Source organism: Eucyclogobius newberryi, unplaced genomic scaffold, assembly GCF_026437365.1.
Source record: "Eucyclogobius newberryi isolate DKJ021-1_F unplaced genomic scaffold, fEucNew1.0.hap1 SCAF_11, whole genome shotgun sequence".
In the NCBI taxonomy this organism is placed as follows: Eukaryota; Metazoa; Chordata; class Actinopteri; order Gobiiformes; family Gobiidae; genus Eucyclogobius; species Eucyclogobius newberryi.
In genome coordinates, this window is record NW_027315735.1 from 11,083,918 (window position 1) to 11,106,417 (window position 22,500).

A 22,500-nucleotide genomic window follows, 5' to 3' on the forward strand; every position below is an offset into this window, starting at 1 on the left:
CAATCGTGGTCTCTTACAAGCAGCGTCATCAGATCCACGTTGCAAAGATCACATACACTGCTTGGTTAGAACCGGTCAAGCTGATGAGGCTTTCAACAGTGCAACAGGTAGCGTGGCCGAGTGGTCTAAGGCGCTGAATTAAGGCTCCAGTCTCTTCGGAGGCGTGGGTTCAAACCCCACCGCTGCCAGTTCTCACGCCAAGCGTCGAGAGCAAGGAAGTTAGCAGGCTGTGTGATGTCTTCCGTTTGACTTTAGCTATCATGCAATATATTTTCTAAATTTGGCCCTGGTCATAAACCAACCAGGGATTCTTTACTTCCTCCAAATGGCCTGCCAGCAGGGGCCCGTACGGGAACAACATAAACCACGTTGTTGGCAGGATCCGAAACCTAGGAGTAGTTTTGAGGCCCAAGCGCATAGTTGTAAAGTTCAGAGGGATGGCAATGTCAATCAAGAGTCTGCAGTTGAATACTTATTTACTTTGCAAAGATCGATCGATCGATTGATCGATCGCTCGATCGCTCGAAAGAAAGAAATCAAAAGCCATAGGCTTAAAAATGGGGCACTGGCAAAGTAAACAAAATCCCATCACACACTTGAGCAGAAGAAGCCATTACTCTCGGGATTTAAATCTACGTGGGGAGACCCCAAAATAACTCTTTGGCCTCATTAGTCATCCCTGTCAAGGCGTTGCTGAATAATCTGATGTGTTATAAACATCGTGAACTTAGGCTAAAATGCTATGTTGCACCTTACCACCGAAGTACGCTTGTAGTTTGGGAATTTTGTTCACTGACAATTGCCAGAAAACCTTTTTGATTTTGAAAATAGAGCTTATTTGAGCATTTCCTTTACATCGACACACAGCGCCATAGGACCGGACTACTCGGGCTGACTCTGTGGCGCAACGGTAGCGCGTCTGACTCCAGATCAGAAGGTTGCGTGTTCAAATCACGTCAGGGTCATGTACTTTATTGATTCTTGTTATAGTGGGTGACCAGCATTCACTCATTCATGTTTTGGGGCTGTTTCATACCTGTCACTCCGCAATGATGCGACCTGCCAAGAGGATTAGTTCAAATGCACGTCATTTGCATTGGCCTCTAATACTCAACCGTTTGACAGTTTGGCCATTGCCCTCTAAGAGCTTTAGTTGTGAATGAAACAGCATATACACAAGTATAAATCAAATGTAAAGCATGCGACGGCCGGGAATCGAACCCAGGTCAATTGCTTGGAAGGCAGCTATGCTTACCACTATACCACAATTGCAAAGACTCATGCGCCTGCAGTGCCGTGTCGCAAATCGGCGCCTGTAATTGATATCTAAAGTTCCATGCACACGGAACATGGTTTGAGAATCATTATAGAAACGTGTTTTTTTGCACAGTTTCGCTGGTCGCATTTCTTGTCCGATTTGCATCATTCAGGGGTCCCCCCCCCCCCCCCCCCCCCTCGTGTGATTCTTGCTGTTGCTTTTGGTATTCCGGCGTGTATTTTTCTCCGGAATTTTGGTCAAAGTTGCAATTTTTCCTATATTTTAGAGTGGCGGGATTTCAGTTACACTTCCAGAGTTTGCGCATGAAGTCTTTGTTGTTGTGTTACTTTTAATGGCGGGTGGCCGCCAACTGAAAAGGTGCATTTACCGCCACCTACTGTATTTGTACGTCTTCAAAGTATGTGTTTTTTACGCTATACCGTATTTAAAAAAAAAACAAATAAAAGAAGGGAGAGTGACAAATAAAAACAAAGAGAGAGGAGGGAGAGCTAGAGAAAGGACTTTGAAGGTCTGAAGGACGGGTCGAACGAACGCAGATAATAAATTACCCTCATGAGGGATTAATAAAAAGGAAGCTTACCACAAAGACTTTCCCATACCGGGAGTTGAACCCGGGCCACCTGGGTGAAAACGAGGAATCCTAACCGCTAGACCATATGGGAAACAATTGCTGGTTCTATTGGTCGATTAACTGAGCCACTTCCGTGATTATGTGTTTCGTACTTCTGAGGGCAATCGTGGTCTCTTACAAGCAGCGTCATCAGATCCACGTTGCAAAGATCACATACACTGCTTGGTTAGAACCGGTCAAGCTGATGAGGCTTTCAACAGTGCAACAGGTAGCGTGGCCGAGTGGTCTAAGGCGCTGAATTAAGGCTCCAGTCTCTTCGGAGGCGTGGGTTCAAACCCCACCGCTGCCAGTTCTCACGCCAAGCGTCGAGAGCAAGGAAGTTAGCAGGCTGTGTGATGTCTTCCGTTTGACTTTAGCTATCATGAAATATATTTTCTAAATTTGGCCCTGGTCATAAACCAACCAGGGATTCTTTACTTCCTCCAAATGGCCTGCCAGCAGGGGCCCGTACGGGAACAACATAAACCACGTTGTTGGCAGGATCCGAAACCTAGGAGTAGTTTTGAGGCCCAAGCGCATAGTTGTAAAGTTCAGAGGGATGGCAATGTCAATCAAGAGTCTGCAGTTGAATACTTATTTACTTTGCAAAGATCGATCGATCGATTGATCGATCGCTCGATCGCTCGAAAGAAAGAAATCAAAAGCCATAGGCTTAAAAATGGGGCACTGGCAAAGTAAACAAAATCCCATCACACACTTGAGCAGAAGAAGCCATTACTCTCGGGATTTAAATCTACGTGGGGAGACCCCAAAATAACTCTTTGGCCTCATTAGTCATCCCTGTCAAGGCGTTGCTGAATAATCTGATGTGTTATAAACATCGTGAACTTAGGCTAAAATGCTATGTTGCACCTTACCACCGAAGTACGCTTGTAGTTTGGGAATTTTGTTCACTGACAATTGCCAGAAAACCTTTTTTGATTTTGAAAATAGAGCTTATTTGAGCATTTCCTTTACATCGACACACAGCGCCATAGGACCGGACTACTCGGGCTGACTCTGTGGCGCAACGGTAGCGCGTCTGACTCCAGATCAGAAGGTTGCGTGTTCAAATCACGTCAGGGTCATGTACTTTATTGATTCTTGTTATAGTGGGTGACCAGCATTCACTCATTCATGTTTTGGGGCTGTTTCATACCTGTCACTCCGCAATGATGCGACCTGCCAAGAGGATTAGTTCAAATGCACGTCATTTGCATTGGCCTCTAATACTCAACTGTTTGACAGTTTGGCCATTGCCCTCTAAGAGCTTTAGTTGTGAATGAAACAGCATATACACAAGTATAAATCAAATGTAAAGCATGCGACGGCCGGGAATCGAACCCAGGTCAATTGCTTGGAAGGCAGCTATGCTTACCACTATACCACAATTGCAAAGACTCATGCGCCTGCAGTGCCGTGTCGCAAATCGGCGCCTGTAATTGATATCTAAAGTTCCATGCACACGGAACATGGTTTGAGAATCATTATAGAAACGTGTTTTTTTGCACAGTTTCGCTGGTCGCATTTCTTGTCCGATTTGCATCATTCAGGGGTCCGTCCCCCCCCCCCCCCCTCGTGTGATTCTTGCTGTTGCTTTTGGTATTCCGGCGTGTATTTTTCTCCGGAATTTTGGTCAAAGTTGCAATTTTTCCTATATTTTAGAGTGGCGGGATTTCAGTTACACTTCCAGAGTTTGCGCATGAAGTCTTTGTTGTTGTGTTACTTTTAATGGCGGGTGGCCGCCAACTGAAAAGGTGCATTTACCGCCACCTACTGTATTTGTACGTCTTCAAAGTATGTGTTTTTTACGCTATACCGTATTTAAAAAAAAAACAAATAAAAGAAGGGAGAGTGACAAATAAAAACAAAGAGAGAGGAGGGAGAGCTAGAGAAAGGACTTTGAAGGTCTGAAGGACGGGTCGAACGAACGCAGATAATAAATTACCCTCATGAGGGATTAATAAAAAGGAAGCTTACCACAAAGACTTTCCCATCCCGGGAGTTGAACCCGGGCCACCTGGGTGAAAACCAGGAATCCTAACCGCTAGACCATATGGGAAACAATTGCTGGTTCTATTGGTCGATTTACCGAGCCACTTCCGTGATTATGTGTTTCGTACTTCTGAGGGCAATCGTGGTCTCTTACAAGCAGCGTCATCAGATCCACGTTGCAAAGATCACATACACTGCTTGGTTAGAACCGGTCAAGCTGATGAGGCTTTCAACAGTGCAACAGGTAGCGTGGCCGAGTGGTCTAAGGCGCTGGATTAAGGCTCCAGTCTCTTCGGAGGCGTGGGTTCAAATCCCACCGCTGCCAGTTCTCACGCCAAGCGTCGAGAGCAAGGAAGTTAGCAGGCTGTGTGATGTCTTCCATTTGAGTTTAGCTATCATGAAATATATTTTCTAAATTTGGCCCTGGTCATAAACCAACCAGGGATTCTTTACTTCCTCCAAATGGCCTGCCAGCAGGGGCCCGTACGGGAACAACATAAACCACGTTGTTGGCAGGATCCGAAACCTAGGAGTAGTTTTGAGGCCCAAGCGCATAGTTGTAAAGTTCAGAGGGATGGCAATGTCAATCAAGAGTCTGCAGTTGAATACTTATTTACTTTGCAAAGATCGATCGATCGATTGATCGATCGCTCGAAAGAAAGAAATCAAAAGCCATAGGCTTAAAAATGGGGCACTGGCAAAGTAAACAAAATCCCATCACACACTTGAGCAGAAGAAGCCATTACTCTCGGGATTTAAATCTACGTGGGGAGACCCCAAAATAACTCTTTGGCCTCATTAGTCATCCCTGTCAAGGCGTTGCTGAATAATCTGATGTGTTATAAACATCGTGAACTTAGGCTAAAATGCTATGTTGCACCTTACCACCGAAGTACGCTTGTAGTTTGGGAATTTTGTTCACTGACAATTGCCAGAAAACCTTTTTGATTTTGAAAATAGAGCTTATTTGAGCATTTCCTTTACATCGACACACAGCGCCATAGGACCGGACTACTCGGGCTGACTCTGTGGCGCAACGGTAGCGCGTCTGACTCCAGATCAGAAGGTTGCGTGTTCAAATCACGTCAGGGTCATGTACTTTATTGATTCTTGTTATAGTGGGTGACCAGCATTCACTCATTCATGTTTTGGGGCTGTTTCATACCTGTCACTCCGCAATGATGCGACCTGCCAAGAGGATTAGTTCAAATGCACGTCATTTGCATTGGCCTCTAATACTCAACTGTTTGACAGTTTGGCCATTGCCCTCTGAGAGCTTTAGTTGTGAATGAAACTGCATATACACAAGTATAAATCAAATGTAAAGCATGCGACGGCCGGGAATCGAACCCAGGTCAATTGCTTGGAAGGCAGCTATGCTTACCACTATACCACCATCGCAAAGACTCACATGCTTGCAGTGCCGTGTCGCAAATCGGCGCCTGTAATTGATATCTAAAGTTCCATGCACACGGAACATGGTTTGAGAATCATTATAGAAACGTGTTTTTTTGCAGTTTCGCTGGTCGCATTTCTTGTCCGATTTGCATCATTCAGGGGTCCGTCCGCCCCCCCCCCCCCCCCCCCCCCCCGTGTGATTCTTGCTGTTGCTTTTGGTATTCCGGCGTGTATTTTTCTCCGGAATTTTGGTCAAAGTTGCAATTTTTCCTATATTTTAGAGTGGCGGGATTTCAGTTACACTTCCAGAGTTTGCGCATGAAGTCTTTGTTGTTGTGTTACTTTTAATGGCGGGTGGCCGCCAACTGAAAAGGTGCATTTACCGCCACCTACTGTATTTGTACGTCTTCAAAGTATGTGTTTTTTACGCTATACCGTATTTAAAAAAAAAACAAATAAAAGAAGGGAGAGTGACAAATAAAAACAAAGAGAGAGGAGGGAGAGCTAGAGAAAGGACTTTGAAGGTCTGAAGGACGGGTCGAACGAACGCAGATAATAAATTACCCTCATGAGGGATTAATAAAAAGGAAGCTTACCACAAAGACTTTCCCATACCGGGAGTTGAACCCGGGCCACCTGGGTGAAAACCAGGAATCATAACCGCTAGACCATATGGGAAACAATTGCTGGTTCTATTGGTCGATTTACCGAGCCACTTCCGTGATTATGTGTTTCGTACTTCTGAGGGCAATCGTGGTCTCTTACAAGCAGCGTCATCAGATCCACGTTGCAAAGATCACATACACTGCTTGGTTAGAACCGGTCAAGCTGATGAGGCTTTCAACAGTGCAACAGGTAGCGTGGCCGAGTGGTCTAAGGCGCTGAATTAAGGCTCCAGTCTCTTCGGAGGCGTGGGTTCAAACCCCACCGCTGCCAGTTCTCACGCCAAGCGTCGAGAGCAAGGAAGTTAGCAGGCTGTGTGATGTCTTCCGTTTGAGTTTAGCTATCATGAAATATATTTTCTAAATTATTGCCCTGGTCATAAACCAACCAGGGATTCTTTACTTCCTCCAAATGGCCTGCCAGCAGGGGCCCGTACGGGAACAACATAAACCACGTTGTTGGCAGGATCCGAAACCTAGGAGTAGTTTTGAGGCCCAAGCGCATAGTTGTAAAGTTCAGAGGGATGGCAATGTCAATCAAGAGTCTGCAGTTGAATACTTATTTACTTTGCAAAGATCGATCGATCGATTGATCGATCGCTCGAAAGAAAGAAATCAAAAGCCATAGGCTTAAAAATGGGGCACTGGCAAAGTAAACAAAATCCCATCACACACTTGAGCAGAAGAAGCCATTACTCTCGGGATTTAAATCTACGTGGGGAGACCCCAAAATAACTCTTTGGCCTCATTAGTCATCCCTGTCAAGGCGTTGCTGAATAATCTGATGTGTTATAAACATCGTGAACTTAGGCTAAAATGCTATGTTGCACCTTACCACCGAAGTACGCTTGTAGTTTGGGAATTTTGTTCACTGACAATTGCCAGAAAACCTTTTTGATTTTGAAAATAGAGCTTATTTGAGCATTTCCTTTACATCGACACACAGCGCCATAGGACCGGACTACTCGGGCTGACTCTGTGGCGCAACGGTAGCGCGTCTGACTCCAGATCAGAAGGTTGCGTGTTCAAATCACGTCAGGGTCATGTACTTTATTGATTCTTGTTATAGTGGGTGACCAGCATTCACTCATTCATGTTTTGGGGCTGTTTCATACCTGTCACTCCGCAATGATGCGACCTGCCAAGAGGATTAGTTCAAATGCACGTCATTTGCATTGGCCTCTAATACTCAACTGTTTGACAGTTTGGCCATTGCCCTCTGAGAGCTTTAGTTGTGAATGAAACTGCATATACACAAGTATAAATCAAATGTAAAGCATGCGACGGCCGGGAATCGAACCCAGGTCAATTGCTTGGAAGGCAGCTATGCTTACCACTATACCACCATCGCAAAGACTCACATGCTTGCAGTGCCGTGTCGCAAATCGGCGCCTGTAATTGATATCTAAAGTTCCATGCACACGGAACATGGTTTGAGAATCATTATAGAAACGTGTTTTTTTGCAGTTTCGCTGGTCGCATTTCTTGTCCGATTTGCATCATTCAGGGGTCCGTCCGCCCCCCCCCCCCCCCCCCCCCCCGTGTGATTCTTGCTGTTGCTTTTGGTATTCCGGCGTGTATTTTTCTCCGGAATTTTGGTCAAAGTTGCAATTTTTCCTATATTTTAGAGTGGCGGGATTTCAGTTACACTTCCAGAGTTTGCGCATGAAGTCTTTGTTGTTGTGTTACTTTTAATGGCGGGTGGCCGCCAACTGAAAAGGTGCATTTACCGCCACCTACTGTATTTGTACGTCTTCAAAGTATGTGTTTTTTACGCTATACCGTATTTAAAAAAAAAACAAATAAAAGAAGGGAGAGTGACAAATAAAAACAAAGAGAGAGGAGGGAGAGCTAGAGAAAGGACTTTGAAGGTCTGAAGGACGGGTCGAACGAACGCAGATAATAAATTACCCTCATGAGGGATTAATAAAAAGGAAGCTTACCACAAAGACTTTCCCATACCGGGAGTTGAACCCGGGCCACCTGGGTGAAAACCAGGAATCATAACCGCTAGACCATATGGGAAACAATTGCTGGTTCTATTGGTCGATTTACCGAGCCACTTCCGTGATTATGTGTTTCGTACTTCTGAGGGCAATCGTGGTCTCTTACAAGCAGCGTCATCAGATCCACGTTGCAAAGATCACATACACTGCTTGGTTAGAACCGGTCAAGCTGATGAGGCTTTCAACAGTGCAACAGGTAGCGTGGCCGAGTGGTCTAAGGCGCTGAATTAAGGCTCCAGTCTCTTCGGAGGCGTGGGTTCAAACCCCACCGCTGCCAGTTCTCACGCCAAGCGTCGAGAGCAAGGAAGTTAGCAGGCTGTGTGATGTCTTCCGTTTGAGTTTAGCTATCATGAAATATATTTTCTAAATTATTGCCCTGGTCATAAACCAACCAGGGATTCTTTACTTCCTCCAAATGGCCTGCCAGCAGGGGCCCGTACGGGAACAACATAAACCACGTTGTTGGCAGGATCCGAAACCTAGGAGTAGTTTTGAGGCCCAAGCGCATAGTTGTAAAGTTCAGAGGGATGGCAATGTCAATCAAGAGTCTGCAGTTGAATACTTATTTACTTTGCAAAGATCGATCGATCGATTGATCGATCGCTCGAAAGAAAGAAATCAAAAGCCATAGGCTTAAAAATGGGGCACTGGCAAAGTAAACAAAATCCCATCACACACTTGAGCAGAAGAAGCCATTACTCTCGGGATTTAAATCTACGTGGGGAGACCCCAAAATAACTCTTTGGCCTCATTAGTCATCCCTGTCAAGGCGTTGCTGAATAATCTGATGTGTTATAAACATCGTGAACTTAGGCTAAAATGCTATGTTGCACCTTACCACCGAAGTACGCTTGTAGTTTGGGAATTTTGTTCACTGACAATTGCCAGAAAACCTTTTTGATTTTGAAAATAGAGCTTATTTGAGCATTTCCTTTACATCGACACACAGCGCCATAGGACCGGACTACTCGGGCTGACTCTGTGGCGCAACGGTAGCGCGTCTGACTCCAGATCAGAAGGTTGCGTGTTCAAATCACGTCAGGGTCATGTACTTTATTGATTCTTGTTATAGTGGGTGACCAGCATTCACTCATTCATGTTTTGGGGCTGTTTCATACCTGTCACTCCGCAATGATGCGACCTGCCAAGAGGATTAGTTCAAATGCACGTCATTTGCATTGGCCTCTAATACTCAACTGTTTGACAGTTTGGCCATTGCCCTCTGAGAGCTTTAGTTGTGAATGAAACTGCATATACACAAGTATAAATCAAATGTAAAGCATGCGACGGCCGGGAATCGAACCCAGGTCAATTGCTTGGAAGGCAGCTATGCTTACCACTATACCACCATCGCAAAGACTCATATGCCTGCAGTGCCGTGTCGCAAATCGGCGCCTGTAATTGATATCTAAAGTTCCATGCACACGGAACATGGTTTGAGAATCATTATAGAAACGTGTTTTTTTGCAGTTTCGCTGGTCGCATTTCTTGTCCGATTTGCATCATTCAGGGGTCCGTCCGCCCCCCCCCCCCCCCCCCCCCTCGTGTGATTCTTGCTGTTGCTTTTGGTATTCCGGCGTGTATTTTTCTCCGGAATTTTGGTCAAAGTTGCAATTTTTCCTATATTTTAGAGTGGCGGGATTTCAGTTACACTTCCAGAGTTTGCGCATGAAGTCTTTGTTGTTGTGTTACTTTTAATGGCGGGTGGCCGCCAACTGAAAAGGTGCATTTACCGCCACCTACTGTAATTGTACGTCTTCAAAGTATGTGTTTTTTACGCTATACCGTATTTAAAAAAAAAACAAATAAAAGAAGGGAGAGTGACAAGTAAAAACAAAGAGAGAGGAGGGAGAGCTAGAGAAAGGACTTTGAAGGTCTGAAGGACGGGTCGAACGAACGCAGATAATAAATTACCCTCATGAGGGATTAATAAAAAGGAAGCTTACCACAAAGACTTTCCCATACCGGGAGTTGAACCCGGGCCACCTGGGTGAAAACCAGGAATCCTAACCGCTAGACCATATGGGAAACAATTGCTGGTTCTATTGGTCGATTTACCGAGCCACTTCCGTGATTATGTGTTTCGTACTTCTGAGGGCAATCGTGGTCTCTTACAAGCAGCGTCATCAGATCCACGTTGCAAAGATCACATACACTGCTTGGTTAGAACCGGTCAAGCTGATGAGGCTTTCAACAGTGCAACAGGTAGCGTGGCCGAGTGGTCTAAGGCGCTGAATTAAGGCTCCAGTCTCTTCGGAGGCGTGGGTTCAAACCCCACCGCTGCCAGTTCTCACGCCAAGCGTCGAGAGCAAGGAAGTTAGCAGGCTGTGTGATGTCTTCCGTTTGACTTTAGCTATCATGAAATATATTTTCTAAATTTGGCCCTGGTCATAAACCAACCAGGGATTCTTTACTTCCTCCAAATGGCCTGCCAGCAGGGGCCCGTACGGGAACAACATAAACCACGTTGTTGGCAGGATCCGAAACCTAGGAGTAGTTTTGAGGCCCAAGCGCATAGTTGTAAAGTTCAGAGGGATGGCAATGTCAATCAAGAGTCTGCAGTTGAATACTTATTTACTTTGCAAAGATCGATCGATCGATTGATCGATCGCTCGATCGCTCGAAAGAAAGAAATCAAAAGCCATAGGCTTAAAAATGGGGCACTGGCAAAGTAAACAAAATCCCATCACACACTTGAGCAGAAGAAGCCATTACTCTCGGGATTTAAATCTACGTGGGGAGACCCCAAAATAACTCTTTGGCCTCATTAGTCATCCCTGTCAAGGCGTTGCTGAATAATCTGATGTGTTATAAACATCGTGAACTTAGGCTAAAATGCTATGTTGCACCTTACCACCGAAGTACGCTTGTAGTTTGGGAATTTTGTTCACTGACAATTGCCAGAAAACCTTTTTGATTTTGAAAATAGAGCTTATTTGAGCATTTCCTTTACATCGACACACAGCGCCATAGGACCGGACTACTCGGGCTGACTCTGTGGCGCAACGGTAGCGCGTCTGACTCCAGATCAGAAGGTTGCGTGTTCAAATCACGTCAGGGTCATGTACTTTATTGATTCTTGTTATAGTGGGTGACCAGCATTCACTCATTCATGTTTTGGGGCTGTTTCATACCTGTCACTCCGCAATGATGCGACCTGCCAAGAGGATTAGTTCAAATGCACGTCATTTGCATTGGCCTCTAATACTCAACTGTTTGACAGTTTGGCCATTGCCCTCTGAGAGCTTTAGTTGTGAATGAAACTGCATATACACAAGTATAAATCAAATGTAAAGCATGCGACGGCCGGGAATCGAACCCAGGTCAATTGCTTGGAGGGCAGCTATGCTTACCACTATACCACCATCGCAAAGACTCATATGCCTGCAGTGCCGTGTCGCAAATCGGCGCCTGTAATTGATATCTAAAGTTCCATGCACACGGAACATGGTTTGAGAATCATTATAGAAACGTGTTTTTTTGCAGTTTCGCTGGTCGCATTTCTTGTCCGATTTGCATCATTCAGGGGTCCGTCCGCCCCCCCCCCCCCCCCCTCGTGTGATTCTTGCTGTTGCTTTTGGTATTCCGGCGTGTATTTTTCTCCGGAATTTTGGTCAAAGTTGCAATTTTTCCTATATTTTAGAGTGGCGGGATTTCAGTTACACTTCCAGAGTTTGCGCATGAAGTCTTTGTTGTTGTGTTACTTTTAATGGCGGGTGGCCGCCAACTGAAAAGGTGCATTTACCGCCACCTACTGTATTTGTACGTCTTCAAAGTATGTGTTTTTTACGCTATACCGTATTTAAAAAAAAAACAAATAAAAGAAGGGAGAGTGACAAATAAAAACAAAGAGAGAGGAGGGAGAGCTAGAGAAAGGACTTTGAAGGTCTGAAGGACGGGTCGAACGAACGCAGATAATAAATTACCCTCATGAGGGATTAATAAAAAGGAAGCTTACCACAAAGACTTTCCCATACCGGGAGTTGAACCCGGGCCACCTGGGTGAAAACCAGGAATCCTAACCGCTAGACCATATGGGAAACAATTGCTGGTTCTATTGGTCGATTTACTGAGCCACTTCCGTGATTATGTGTTTCGTACTTCTGAGGGCAATCGTGGTCTCTTACAAGCAGCGTCATCAGATCCACGTTGCAAAGATCACATACACTGCTTGGTTAGAACCGGTCAAGCTGATGAGGCTTTCAACAGTGCAACAGGTAGCGTGGCCGAGTGGTCTAAGGCGCTGAATTAAGGCTCCAGTCTCTTCGGAGGCGTGGGTTCAAACCCCACCGCTGCCAGTTCTCACGCCAAGCGTCGAGAGCAAGGAAGTTAGCAGGCTGTGTGATGTCTTCCGTTTGACTTTAGCTATCATGAAATATATTTTCTAAATTTGGCCCTGGTCATAAACCAACCAGGGATTCTTTACTTCCTCCAAATGGCCTGCCAGCAGGGGCCCGTACGGGAACAACATAAACCACGTTGTTGGCAGGATCCGAAACCTAGGAGTAGTTTTGAGGCCCAAGCGCATAGTTGTAAAGTTCAGAGGGATGGCAATGTCAATCAAGAGTCTGCAGTTGAATACTTATTTACTTTGCAAAGATCGATCGATCGATTGATCGATCGCTCGATCGCTCGAAAGAAAGAAATCAAAAGCCATAGGCTTAAAAATGGGGCACTGGCAAAGTAAACAAAATCCCATCACACACTTGAGCAGAAGAAGCCATTACTCTCGGGATTTAAATCTACGTGGGGAGACCCCAAAATAACTCTTTGGCCTCATTAGTCATCCCTGTCAAGGCGTTGCTGAATAATCTGATGTGTTATAAACATCGTGAACTTAGGCTAAAATGCTATGTTGCACCTTACCACCGAAGTACGCTTGTAGTTTGGGAATTTTGTTCACTGACAATTGCCAGAAAACCTTTTTGATTTTGAAAATAGAGCTTATTTGAACATTTCCTTTACATCGACACACAGCGCCATAGGACCGGACTACTCGGGCTGACTCTGTGGCGCAACGGTAGCGCGTCTGACTCCAGATCAGAAGGTTGCGTGTTCAAATCACGTCAGGGTCATGTACTTTATTGATTCTTGTTATAGTGGGTGACCAGCATTCACTCATTCATGTTTTGGGGCTGTTTCATACCTGTCACTCCGCAATGATGCGACCTGCCAAGAGGATTAGTTCAAATGCACGTCATTTGCATTGGCCTCTAATACTCAACCGTTTGACAGTTTGGCCATTGCCCTCTGAGAGCTTTAGTTGTGAATGAAACTGCATATACACAAGTATAAATCAAATGTAAAGCATGCGACGGCCGGGAATCGAACCCAGGTCAATTGCTTGGAAGGCAGCTATGCTTACCACTATACCACAATTGCAAAGACTCGTGGGCGTGCAGTGCCGTGTCGCAAATCGGCGCCTGTAATTGATATCTAAAGTTCCATGCACACGGAACATGGTTTGAGAATCATTATAGAAACGTGTTTTTTTGCACAGTTTCGCTGGTCGCATTTCTTGTCCGATTTGCATCATTCAGGGGTCCGTCCCCCCCCCCCCCCCCCCCCGTGTGATTCTTGCTGTTGCTTTTGGTATTCCGGCGTGTATTTTTCTCCGGAATTTTGGTCAAAGTTGCAATTTTTCCTATATTTTAGAGTGGCGGGATTTCAGTTACACTTCCAGAGTTTGCGCATGAAGTCTTTGTTGTTGTGTTACTTTTAATGGCGGGTGGCCGCCAACTGAAAAGGTGCATTTACCGCCACCTACTGTATTTGTACGTCTTCAAAGTATGTGTTTTTTACGCTATACCGTATTTTAAAAAAAAACAAATAAAAGAAGGGAGAGTGACAAATAAAAACAAAGAGAGAGGAGGGAGAGCTAGAGAAAGGACTTTGAAGGTCTGAAGGACGGGTCGAACGAACGCAGATAATAAATTACCCTCATGAGGGATTAATAAAAAGGAAGCTTACCACAAAGACTTTCCCATCCCGGGAGTTGAACCCGGGCCACCTGGGTGAAAACCAGGAATCCTAACCGCTAGACCATATGGGAAACAATTGCTGGTTCTATTGGTCGATTTACCGAGCCACTTCCGTGATTATGTGTTTCGTACTTCTGAGGGCAATCGTGGTCTCTTACAAGCAGCGTCATCAGATCCACGTTGCAAAGATCACATACACTGCTTGGTTAGAACCGGTCAAGCTGATGAGGCTTTCAACAGTGCAACAGGTAGCGTGGCCGAGTGGTCTAAGGCGCTGGATTAAGGCTCCAGTCTCTTCGGAGGCGTGGGTTCAAATCCCACCGCTGCCAGTTCTCACGCCAAGCGTCGAGAGCAAGGAAGTTAGCAGGCTGTGTGATGTCTTTTTGAGTTTAGCTATCATGAAATATATTTTCTAAATTTGGCCCTGGTCATAAACCAACCAGGGATTCTTTACTTCCTCCAAATGGCCTGCCAGCAGGGGCCCGTACGGGAACAACATAAACCACGTTGTTGGCAGGATCCGAAACCTAGGAGTAGTTTTGAGGCCCAAGCGCATAGTTGTAAAGTTCAGAGGGATGGCAATGTCAATCAAGAGTCTGCAGTTGAATACTTATTTACTTTGCAAAGATCGATCGATCGATTGATCGATCGCTCGATCGCTCGAAAGAAAGAAATCAAAAGCCATAGGCTTAAAAATGGGGCACTGGCAAAGTAAACAAAATCCCATCACACACTTGAGCAGAAGAAGCCATTACTCTCGGGATTTAAATCTACGTGGGGAGACCCCAAAATAACTCTTTGGCCTCATTAGTCATCCCTGTCAAGGCGTTGCTGAATAATCTGATGTGTTATAAACATCGTGAACTTAGGCTAAAATGCTATGTTGCACCTTACCACCGAAGTACGCTTGTAGTTTGGGAATTTTGTTCACTGACAATTGCCAGAAAACCTTTTTTGATTTTGAAAATAGAGCTTATTTGAGCATTTCCTTTACATCGACACACAGCGCCATAGGACCGGACTACTCGGGCTGACTCTGTGGCGCAACGGTAGCGCGTCTGACTCCAGATCAGAAGGTTGCGTGTTCAAATCACGTCAGGGTCATGTACTTTATTGATTCTTGTTATAGTGGGTGACCAGCATTCACTCATTCATGTTTTGGGGCTGTTTCATACCTGTCACTCCGCAATGATGCGACCTGCCAAGAGGATTAGTTCAAATGCACGTCATTTGCATTGGCCTCTAATACTCAACTGTTTGACAGTTTGGCCATTGCCCTCTAAGAGCTTTAGTTGTGAATGAAACAGCATATACACAAGTATAAATCAAATGTAAAGCATGCGACGGCCGGGAATCGAACCCAGGTCAATTGCTTGGAAGGCAGCTATGCTTACCACTATACCACAATTGCAAAGACTCATGCGCCTGCAGTGCCGTGTCGCAAATCGGCGCCTGTAATTGATATCTAAAGTTCCATGCACACGGAACATGGTTTGAGAATCATTATAGAAACGTGTTTTTTTGCACAGTTTCGCTGGTCGCATTTCTTGTCCGATTTGCATCATTCAGGGGTCCGTCCCCCCCCCCCCCCCCTCGTGTGATTCTTGCTGTTGCTTTTGGTATTCCGGCGTGTATTTTTCTCCGGAATTTTGGTCAAAGTTGCAATTTTTCCTATATTTTAGAGTGGCGGGATTTCAGTTACACTTCCAGAGTTTGCGCATGAAGTCTTTGTTGTTGTGTTACTTTTAATGGCGGGTGGCCGCCAACTGAAAAGGTGCATTTACCGCCACCTACTGTATTTGTACGTCTTCAAAGTATGTGTTTTTTACGCTATACCGTATTTAAAAAAAAAACAAATAAAAGAAGGGAGAGTGACAAATAAAAACAAAGAGAGAGGAGGGAGAGCTAGAGAAAGGACTTTGAAGGTCTGAAGGACGGGTCGAACGAACGCAGATAATAAATTACCCTCATGAGGGATTAATAAAAAGGAAGCTTACCACAAAGACTTTCCCATCCCGGGAGTTGAACCCGGGCCACCTGGGTGAAAACCAGGAATCCTAACCGCTAGACCATATGGGAAACAATTGCTGGTTCTATTGGTCGATTTACCGAGCCACTTCCGTGATTATGTGTTTCGTACTTCTGAGGGCAATCGTGGTCTCTTACAAGCAGCGTCATCAGATCCACGTTGCAAAGATCACATACACTGCTTGGTTAGAACCGGTCAAGCTGATGAGGCTTTCAACAGTGCAACAGGTAGCGTGGCCGAGTGGTCTAAGGCGCTGGATTAAGGCTCCAGTCTCTTCGGAGGCGTGGGTTCAAATCCCACCGCTGCCAGTTCTCACGCCAAGCGTCGAGAGCAAGGAAGTTAGCAGGCTGTGTGATGTCTTCCATTTGAGTTTAGCTATCATGAAATATATTTTCTAAATTTGGCCCTGGTCATAAACCAACCAGGGATTCTTTACTTCCTCCAAATGGCCTGCCAGCAGGGGCCCGTACGGGAACAACATAAACCACGTTGTTGGCAGGATCCGAAACCTAGGAGTAGTTTTGAGGCCCAAGCGCATAGTTGTAAAGTTCAGAGGGATGGCAATGTCAATCAAGAGTCTGCAGTTGAATACTTATTTACTTTGCAAAGATCGATCGATCGATTGATCCATCGCTCGATCGCTCGAAAGAAAGAAATCAAAAGCCATAGGCTTAAAAATGGGGCACTGGCAAAGTAAACAAAATCCCATCACACACTTGAGCAGAAGAAGCCATTACTCTCGGGATTTAAATCTACGTGGGGAGACCCCAAAATAACTCTTTGGCCTCATTAGTCATCCCTGTCAAGGCGTTGCTGAATAATCTGATGTGTTATAAACATCGTGAACTTAGGCTAAAATGCTATGTTGCACCTTACCACCGAAGTACGCTTGTAGTTTGGGAATTTTGTTCACTGACAATTGCCAGAAAACCTTTTTGATTTTGAAAATAGAGCTTATTTGAGCATTTCCTTTACATCGACACACAGCGCCATAGGACCGGACTACTCGGGCTGACTCTGTGGCGCAACGGTAGCGCGTCTGACTCCAGATCAGAAGGTTGGGTGTTCAAATCACGTCAGGGTCATGTACTTTATTGATTCTTGTTATAGTGGGTGACCAGCATTCACTCATTCATGTTTTGGGGCTGTTTCATACCTGTCACTCCGCAATGATGCGACCTGCCAAGAGGATTAGTTCAAATGCACGTCATTTGCATTGGCCTCTAATACTCAACTGTTTGACAGTTTGGCCATTGCCCTCTAAGAGCTTTAGTTGTGAATGAAACAGCATATACACAAGTATAAATCAAATGTAAAGCATGCGACGGCCGGGAATCGAACCCAGGTCAATTGCTTGGAAGGCAGCTATGCTTACCACTATACCACAATTGCAAAGACTCATGCGCCTGCAGTGCCGTGTCGCAAATCGGCGCCTGTAATTGATATCTAAAGTTCCATGCACACGGAACATGGTTTGAGAATCATTATAGAAACGTGTTTTTTTGCACAGTTTCGCTGGTCGCATTTCTTGTCCGATTTGCATCATTCAGGGGTCCGTCCCCCCCCCCCCCCCCCCTCGTGTGATTCTTGCTGTTGCTTTTGGTATTCCGGCGTGTATTTTTCTCCGGAATTTTGGTCAAAGTTGCAATTTTTCCTATATTTTAGAGTGGCGGGATTTCAGTTACACTTCCAGAGTTTGCGCATGAAGTCTTTGTTGTTGTGTTACTTTTAATGGCGGGTGGCCGCCAACTGAAAAGGTGCATTTACCGCCACCTACTGTATTTGTACGTCTTCAAAGTATGTGTTTTTTACGCTATACCGTATTTAAAAAAAAAACAAATAAAAGAAGGGAGAGTGACAAATAAAAACAAAGAGAGAGGAGGGAGAGCTAGAGAAAGGACTTTGAAGGTCTGAAGGACGGGTCGAACGAACGCAGATAATAAATTACCCTCATGAGGGATTAATAAAAAGGAAGCTTACCACAAAGACTTTCCCATACCGGGAGTTGAACCCGGGCCACCTGGGTGAAAACCAGGAATCCTAACCGCTAGACCATATGGGAAACAATTGCTGGTTCTATTTGTCGATTTACCGAGCCACTTCCGTGATTATGTGTTTCGTACTTCTGAGGGCAATCGTGGTCTCTTACAAGCAGCGTCATCAGATCCACGTTGCAAAGATCACATACACTGCTTGGTTAGAACCGGTCAAGCTGATGAGGCTTTCACCAGTGCAACAGGTAGCGTGGCCGAGTGGTCTAAGGCGCTGGATTAAGGCTCCAGTCTCTTCGGAGGCGTGGGTTCAAATCCCACCGCTGCCAGTTCTCACGCCAAGCGTCGAGAGCAAGGAAGTTAGCAGGCTGTGTGATGTCTTCCATTTGAGTTTAGCTATCATGAAATATATTTTCTAAATTTGGCCCTGGTCATAAACCAACCAGGGATTCTTTACTTCCTCCAAATGGCCTGCCAGCAGGGGCCCGTACGGGAACAACATAAACCACGTTGTTGGCAGGATCCGAAACCTAGGAGTAGTTTTGAGGCCCAAGCGCATAGTTGTAAAGTTCAGAGGGATGGCAATGTCAATCAAGAGTCTGCAGTTGAATACTTATTTACTTTGCAAAGATCGATCGATCGATTGATCGATCGCTCGATCGCTCGAAAGAAAGAAATCAAAAGCCATAGGCTTAAAAATGGGGCACTGGCAAAGTAAACAAAATCCCATCACACACTTGAGCAGAAGAAGCCATTACTCTCGGGATTTAAATCTACGTGGGGAGACCCCAAAATAACTCTTTGGCCTCATTAGTCATCCCTGTCAAGGCGTTGCTGAATAATCTGATGTGTTATAAACATCGTGAACTTAGGCTAAAATGCTATGTTGCACCTTACCACCGAAGTACGCTTGTAGTTTGGGAATTTTGTTCACTGACAATTGCCAGAAAACCTTTTTGATTTTGAAAATAGAGCTTATTTGAGCATTTCCTTTACATCGACACACAGCGCCATAGGACCGGACTACTCGGGCTGACTCTGTGGCGCAACGGTAGCGCGTCTGACTCCAGATCAGAAGGTTGCGTGTTCAAATCACGTCAGGGTCATGTACTTTATTGATTCTTGTTATAGTGGGTGACCAGCATTCACTCATTCATGTTTTGGGGCTGTTTCATACCTGTCACTCCGCAATGATGCGACCTGCCAAGAGGATTAGTTCAAATGCACGTCATTTGCATTGGCCTCTAATACTCAACTGTTTGACAGTTTGGCCATTGCCCTCTGAGAGCTTTAGTTGTGAATGAAACTGCATATACACAAGTATAAATCAAATGTAAAGCATGCGACGGCCGGGAATCGAACCCAGGTCAATTGCTTGGAAGGCAGCTATGCTTACCACTATACCACCATCGCAAAGACTCATGCGCCTGCAGTGCCGTGTCGCAAATCGGCGCCTGTAATTGATATCTAAAGTTCCATGCACACGGAACATGGTTTGAGAATCATTATAGAAACGTGTTTTTTTGCACAGTTTCGCTGGTCGCATTTCTTGTCCGATTTGCATCATTCAGGGGTCCGTCCGCCCCCCCCTCGTGTGATTCTTGCTGTTGCTTTTGGTATTCCGGCGTGTATTTTTCTCCGGAATTTTGGTCAAAGTTGCAATTTTTCCTATATTTTAGAGTGGCGGGATTTCAGTTACACTTCCAGAGTTTGCGCATGAAGTCTTTGTTGTTGTGTTACTTTTAATGGCGGGTGGCCGCCAACTGAAAAGGTGCATTTACCGCCACCTACTGTAATTGTACGTCTTCAAAGTATGTGTTTTTTACGCTATACCGTATTTTAAAAAAAAACAAATAAAAGAAGGGAGAGTGACAAATAAAAACAAAGAGAGAGGAGGGAGAGATAGAGAAAGGACTTTGAAGGTCTGAAGGACGGGTCGAACGAACGCAGATAATAAATTACCCTCATGAGGGATTAATAAAAAGGAAGCTTACCACAAAGACTTTCCCATACCGGGAGTTGAACCCGGGCCACCTGGGTGAAAACCAGGAATCCTAACCGCTAGACCATATGAGAAACAATTGCTGGTTCTATTTGTCGATTTACGGAGCCACTTCCGTGATTATGTGTTTCGTACTTCTGAGGGCAATCGTGGTCTCTTACAAGCAGCGTCATCAGATCCACGTTGCAAAGATCACATACACTGCTTGGTTAGAACCGGTCAAGCTGATGAGGCTTTCAACAGTGCAACAGGTAGCGTGGCCGAGTGGTCTAAGGCGCTGGATTAAGGCTCCAGTCTCTTCGGAGGCGTGGGTTCAAATCCCACCGCTGCCAGTTCTCACGCCAAGCGTCGAGAGCAAGGAAGTTAGCAGGCTGTGTGATGTCTTCCGTTTGAGTTTAGCTATCATGAAATATATTTTCTAAATTTGGCCCTGGTCATAAACCAACCAGGGATTCTTTACTTCCTCCAAATGGCCTGCCAGCAGGGGCCCGTACGGGAACAACATAAACCACGTTGTTGGCAGGATCCGAAACCTAGGAGTAGTTTTGAGGCCCAAGCGCATAGTTGTAAAGTTCAGAGGGATGGCAATGTCAATCAAGAGTCTGCAGTTGAATACTTATTTACTTTGCAAAGATCGATCGATCGATTGATCGATCGCTCGATCGCTCGAAAGAAAGAAATCAAAAGCCATAGGCTTAAAAATGGGGCACTGGCAAAGTAAACAAAATCCCATCACACACTTGAGCAGAAGAAGCCATTACTCTCGGGATTTAAATCTACGTGGGGAGACCCCAAAATAACTCTTTGGCCTCATTAGTCATCCCTGTCAAGGCGTTGCTGAATAATCTGATGTGTTATAAACATCGTGAACTTAGGCTAAAATGCTATGTTGCACCTTACCACCGAAGTACGCTTGTAGTTTGGGAATTTTGTTCACTGACAATTGCCAGAAAACCTTTTTGATTTTGAAAATAGAGCTTATTTGAGCATTTCCTTTACATCGACACACAGCGCCATAGGACCGGACTACTCGGGCTGACTCTGTGGCGCAACGGTAGCGCGTCTGACTCCAGATCAGAAGGTTGCGTGTTCAAATCCCGTCAGGGTCATGTACTTTATTGATTCTTGTTATAGTGGGTGACCAGCATTCACTCATTCATGTTTTGGGGCTGTTTCATACCTGTCACTCCGCAATGATGCGACCTGCCAAGAGGATTAGTTCAAATGCACGTCATTTGCATTGGCCTCTAATACTCAACTGTTTGACAGTTTGGCCATTGCCCTCTGAGAGCTTTAGTTGTGAATGAAACTGCATATACACAAGTATAAATCAAATGTAAAGCATGCGACGGCCGGGAATCGAACCCAGGTCAATTGCTTGGAAGGCAGCTATGCTTACCACTATACCACCATCGCAAAGACTCGTGGGCGTGCAGTGCCGTGTCGCAAATCGGCGCCTGTAATTGATATCTAAAGTTCCATGCACACGGAACATGGTTTGAGAATCATTATAGAAACGTGTTTTTTTGCACAGTTTCGCTGGTCGCATTTCTTGTCCGATTTGCATCATTCAGGGGTCCGTCCGCCCCCCCCCCCCTCGTGTGATTCTTGCTGTTGCTTTTGGTATTCCGGCGTGTATTTTTCTCCGGAATTTTGGTCAAAGTTGCAATTTTTCCTATATTTTAGAGTGGCGGGATTTCAGTTACACTTCCAGAGTTTGCGCATGAAGTCTTTGTTGTTGTGTTACTTTTAATGGCGGGTGGCCGCCAACTGAAAAGGTGCATTTACCGCCACCTACTGTATTTGTACGTCTTCAAAGTATGTGTTTTTTACGCTATACCGTATTTAAAAAAAAAACAAATAAAAGAAGGGAGAGTGACAAATAAAAACAAAGAGAGAGGAGGGAGAGCTAGAGAAAGGACTTTGAAGGTCTGAAGGACGGGTCGAACGAACGCAGATAATAAATTACCCTCATGAGGGATTAATAAAAAGGAAGCTTACCACAAAGACTTTCCCATACCGGGAGTTGAACCCGGGCCACCTGGGTGAAAACCAGGAATCCTAACCGCTAGACCATATGGGAAACAATTGCTTGTTCTATTGGTCGATTTACCGAGCCACTTCCGTGATTATGTGTTTCGTACTTCTGAGGGCAATCGTGGTCTCTTACAAGCAGCGTCATCAGATCCACGTTGCAAAGATCACATACACTGCTTGGTTAGAACCGGTCAAGCTGATGAGGCTTTCAACAGTGCAACAGGTAGCGTGGCCGAGTGGTCTAAGGCGCTGGATTAAGGCTCCAGTCTCTTCGGAGGCGTGGGTTCAAATCCCACCGCTGCCAGTTCTCACGCCAAGCGTCGAGAGCAAGGAAGTTAGCAGGCTGTGTGATGTCTTCCGTTTGAGTTTAGCTATCATGAAATATATTTTCTAAATTTGGCCCTGGTCATAAACCAACCAGGGATTCTTTACTTCCTCCAAATGGCCTGCCAGCAGGGGCCCGTACGGGAACAACATAAACCACGTTGTTGGCAGGATCCGAAACCTAGG

At 45.3% G+C, this 22,500-nt stretch overlaps 34 non-coding genes across 34 annotated transcripts; 23 read left to right on the top strand and 11 right to left on the bottom strand.

Moving 5' to 3' along the window:
* The first annotated feature begins 106 nt into the window (after nt 1-106).
* On the top strand, nt 107-188 carry trnal-aag (transfer RNA leucine (anticodon AAG)). Its single transcript has one exon. It is a non-coding gene; the product is annotated as a tRNA-Leu (tRNA).
* A 705-nt stretch (nt 189-893) lies between these two features.
* On the top strand, nt 894-965 carry trnaw-cca (transfer RNA tryptophan (anticodon CCA)). Its single transcript has one exon. It is a non-coding gene; the product is annotated as a tRNA-Trp (tRNA).
* A 904-nt stretch (nt 966-1,869) lies between these two features.
* On the bottom strand, nt 1,870-1,941 carry trnae-uuc (transfer RNA glutamic acid (anticodon UUC)). The gene has a single exon. It is a non-coding gene; the product is annotated as a tRNA-Glu (tRNA).
* Nucleotides 1,942-2,117: 176 nt separating this feature from the next.
* Nucleotides 2,118-2,199, top strand: trnal-aag (transfer RNA leucine (anticodon AAG)). Its single transcript has one exon. It is a non-coding gene; the product is annotated as a tRNA-Leu (tRNA).
* Nucleotides 2,200-2,905: 706 nt separating this feature from the next.
* Nucleotides 2,906-2,977, top strand: trnaw-cca (transfer RNA tryptophan (anticodon CCA)). The gene has a single exon. It is a non-coding gene; the product is annotated as a tRNA-Trp (tRNA).
* A 902-nt stretch (nt 2,978-3,879) lies between these two features.
* On the bottom strand, nt 3,880-3,951 carry trnae-uuc (transfer RNA glutamic acid (anticodon UUC)). Its single transcript has one exon. It is a non-coding gene; the product is annotated as a tRNA-Glu (tRNA).
* A 176-nt stretch (nt 3,952-4,127) lies between these two features.
* On the top strand, nt 4,128-4,209 carry trnal-aag (transfer RNA leucine (anticodon AAG)). Its single transcript has one exon. It is a non-coding gene; the product is annotated as a tRNA-Leu (tRNA).
* Nucleotides 4,210-4,906: 697 nt separating this feature from the next.
* On the top strand, nt 4,907-4,978 carry trnaw-cca (transfer RNA tryptophan (anticodon CCA)). Its single transcript has one exon. It is a non-coding gene; the product is annotated as a tRNA-Trp (tRNA).
* Nucleotides 4,979-5,888: 910 nt separating this feature from the next.
* On the bottom strand, nt 5,889-5,960 carry trnae-uuc (transfer RNA glutamic acid (anticodon UUC)). The gene has a single exon. It is a non-coding gene; the product is annotated as a tRNA-Glu (tRNA).
* Nucleotides 5,961-6,136: 176 nt separating this feature from the next.
* trnal-aag (transfer RNA leucine (anticodon AAG)) lies at nt 6,137-6,218 on the top strand. Its single transcript has one exon. It is a non-coding gene; the product is annotated as a tRNA-Leu (tRNA).
* Nucleotides 6,219-6,916: 698 nt separating this feature from the next.
* trnaw-cca (transfer RNA tryptophan (anticodon CCA)) lies at nt 6,917-6,988 on the top strand. Its single transcript has one exon. It is a non-coding gene; the product is annotated as a tRNA-Trp (tRNA).
* Nucleotides 6,989-7,897: 909 nt separating this feature from the next.
* trnae-uuc (transfer RNA glutamic acid (anticodon UUC)) lies at nt 7,898-7,969 on the bottom strand. The gene has a single exon. It is a non-coding gene; the product is annotated as a tRNA-Glu (tRNA).
* A 176-nt stretch (nt 7,970-8,145) lies between these two features.
* Nucleotides 8,146-8,227, top strand: trnal-aag (transfer RNA leucine (anticodon AAG)). Its single transcript has one exon. It is a non-coding gene; the product is annotated as a tRNA-Leu (tRNA).
* Nucleotides 8,228-8,925: 698 nt separating this feature from the next.
* Nucleotides 8,926-8,997, top strand: trnaw-cca (transfer RNA tryptophan (anticodon CCA)). Its single transcript has one exon. It is a non-coding gene; the product is annotated as a tRNA-Trp (tRNA).
* A 909-nt stretch (nt 8,998-9,906) lies between these two features.
* Nucleotides 9,907-9,978, bottom strand: trnae-uuc (transfer RNA glutamic acid (anticodon UUC)). The gene has a single exon. It is a non-coding gene; the product is annotated as a tRNA-Glu (tRNA).
* A 176-nt stretch (nt 9,979-10,154) lies between these two features.
* On the top strand, nt 10,155-10,236 carry trnal-aag (transfer RNA leucine (anticodon AAG)). The gene has a single exon. It is a non-coding gene; the product is annotated as a tRNA-Leu (tRNA).
* A 705-nt stretch (nt 10,237-10,941) lies between these two features.
* trnaw-cca (transfer RNA tryptophan (anticodon CCA)) lies at nt 10,942-11,013 on the top strand. Its single transcript has one exon. It is a non-coding gene; the product is annotated as a tRNA-Trp (tRNA).
* Nucleotides 11,014-11,918: 905 nt separating this feature from the next.
* trnae-uuc (transfer RNA glutamic acid (anticodon UUC)) lies at nt 11,919-11,990 on the bottom strand. Its single transcript has one exon. It is a non-coding gene; the product is annotated as a tRNA-Glu (tRNA).
* Nucleotides 11,991-12,166: 176 nt separating this feature from the next.
* On the top strand, nt 12,167-12,248 carry trnal-aag (transfer RNA leucine (anticodon AAG)). The gene has a single exon. It is a non-coding gene; the product is annotated as a tRNA-Leu (tRNA).
* Nucleotides 12,249-12,953: 705 nt separating this feature from the next.
* On the top strand, nt 12,954-13,025 carry trnaw-cca (transfer RNA tryptophan (anticodon CCA)). The gene has a single exon. It is a non-coding gene; the product is annotated as a tRNA-Trp (tRNA).
* Nucleotides 13,026-13,930: 905 nt separating this feature from the next.
* On the bottom strand, nt 13,931-14,002 carry trnae-uuc (transfer RNA glutamic acid (anticodon UUC)). Its single transcript has one exon. It is a non-coding gene; the product is annotated as a tRNA-Glu (tRNA).
* A 176-nt stretch (nt 14,003-14,178) lies between these two features.
* On the top strand, nt 14,179-14,260 carry trnal-aag (transfer RNA leucine (anticodon AAG)). Its single transcript has one exon. It is a non-coding gene; the product is annotated as a tRNA-Leu (tRNA).
* A 703-nt stretch (nt 14,261-14,963) lies between these two features.
* Nucleotides 14,964-15,035, top strand: trnaw-cca (transfer RNA tryptophan (anticodon CCA)). Its single transcript has one exon. It is a non-coding gene; the product is annotated as a tRNA-Trp (tRNA).
* Nucleotides 15,036-15,938: 903 nt separating this feature from the next.
* On the bottom strand, nt 15,939-16,010 carry trnae-uuc (transfer RNA glutamic acid (anticodon UUC)). The gene has a single exon. It is a non-coding gene; the product is annotated as a tRNA-Glu (tRNA).
* A 176-nt stretch (nt 16,011-16,186) lies between these two features.
* Nucleotides 16,187-16,268, top strand: trnal-aag (transfer RNA leucine (anticodon AAG)). Its single transcript has one exon. It is a non-coding gene; the product is annotated as a tRNA-Leu (tRNA).
* Nucleotides 16,269-16,973: 705 nt separating this feature from the next.
* On the top strand, nt 16,974-17,045 carry trnaw-cca (transfer RNA tryptophan (anticodon CCA)). The gene has a single exon. It is a non-coding gene; the product is annotated as a tRNA-Trp (tRNA).
* A 905-nt stretch (nt 17,046-17,950) lies between these two features.
* On the bottom strand, nt 17,951-18,022 carry trnae-uuc (transfer RNA glutamic acid (anticodon UUC)). Its single transcript has one exon. It is a non-coding gene; the product is annotated as a tRNA-Glu (tRNA).
* Nucleotides 18,023-18,198: 176 nt separating this feature from the next.
* On the top strand, nt 18,199-18,280 carry trnal-aag (transfer RNA leucine (anticodon AAG)). The gene has a single exon. It is a non-coding gene; the product is annotated as a tRNA-Leu (tRNA).
* Nucleotides 18,281-18,985: 705 nt separating this feature from the next.
* trnaw-cca (transfer RNA tryptophan (anticodon CCA)) lies at nt 18,986-19,057 on the top strand. Its single transcript has one exon. It is a non-coding gene; the product is annotated as a tRNA-Trp (tRNA).
* Nucleotides 19,058-19,955: 898 nt separating this feature from the next.
* trnae-uuc (transfer RNA glutamic acid (anticodon UUC)) lies at nt 19,956-20,027 on the bottom strand. Its single transcript has one exon. It is a non-coding gene; the product is annotated as a tRNA-Glu (tRNA).
* A 176-nt stretch (nt 20,028-20,203) lies between these two features.
* On the top strand, nt 20,204-20,285 carry trnal-aag (transfer RNA leucine (anticodon AAG)). The gene has a single exon. It is a non-coding gene; the product is annotated as a tRNA-Leu (tRNA).
* Nucleotides 20,286-20,990: 705 nt separating this feature from the next.
* On the top strand, nt 20,991-21,062 carry trnaw-cca (transfer RNA tryptophan (anticodon CCA)). The gene has a single exon. It is a non-coding gene; the product is annotated as a tRNA-Trp (tRNA).
* Nucleotides 21,063-21,964: 902 nt separating this feature from the next.
* Nucleotides 21,965-22,036, bottom strand: trnae-uuc (transfer RNA glutamic acid (anticodon UUC)). Its single transcript has one exon. It is a non-coding gene; the product is annotated as a tRNA-Glu (tRNA).
* A 176-nt stretch (nt 22,037-22,212) lies between these two features.
* trnal-aag (transfer RNA leucine (anticodon AAG)) lies at nt 22,213-22,294 on the top strand. The gene has a single exon. It is a non-coding gene; the product is annotated as a tRNA-Leu (tRNA).
* Nucleotides 22,295-22,500: the final 206 nt, after the last annotated feature.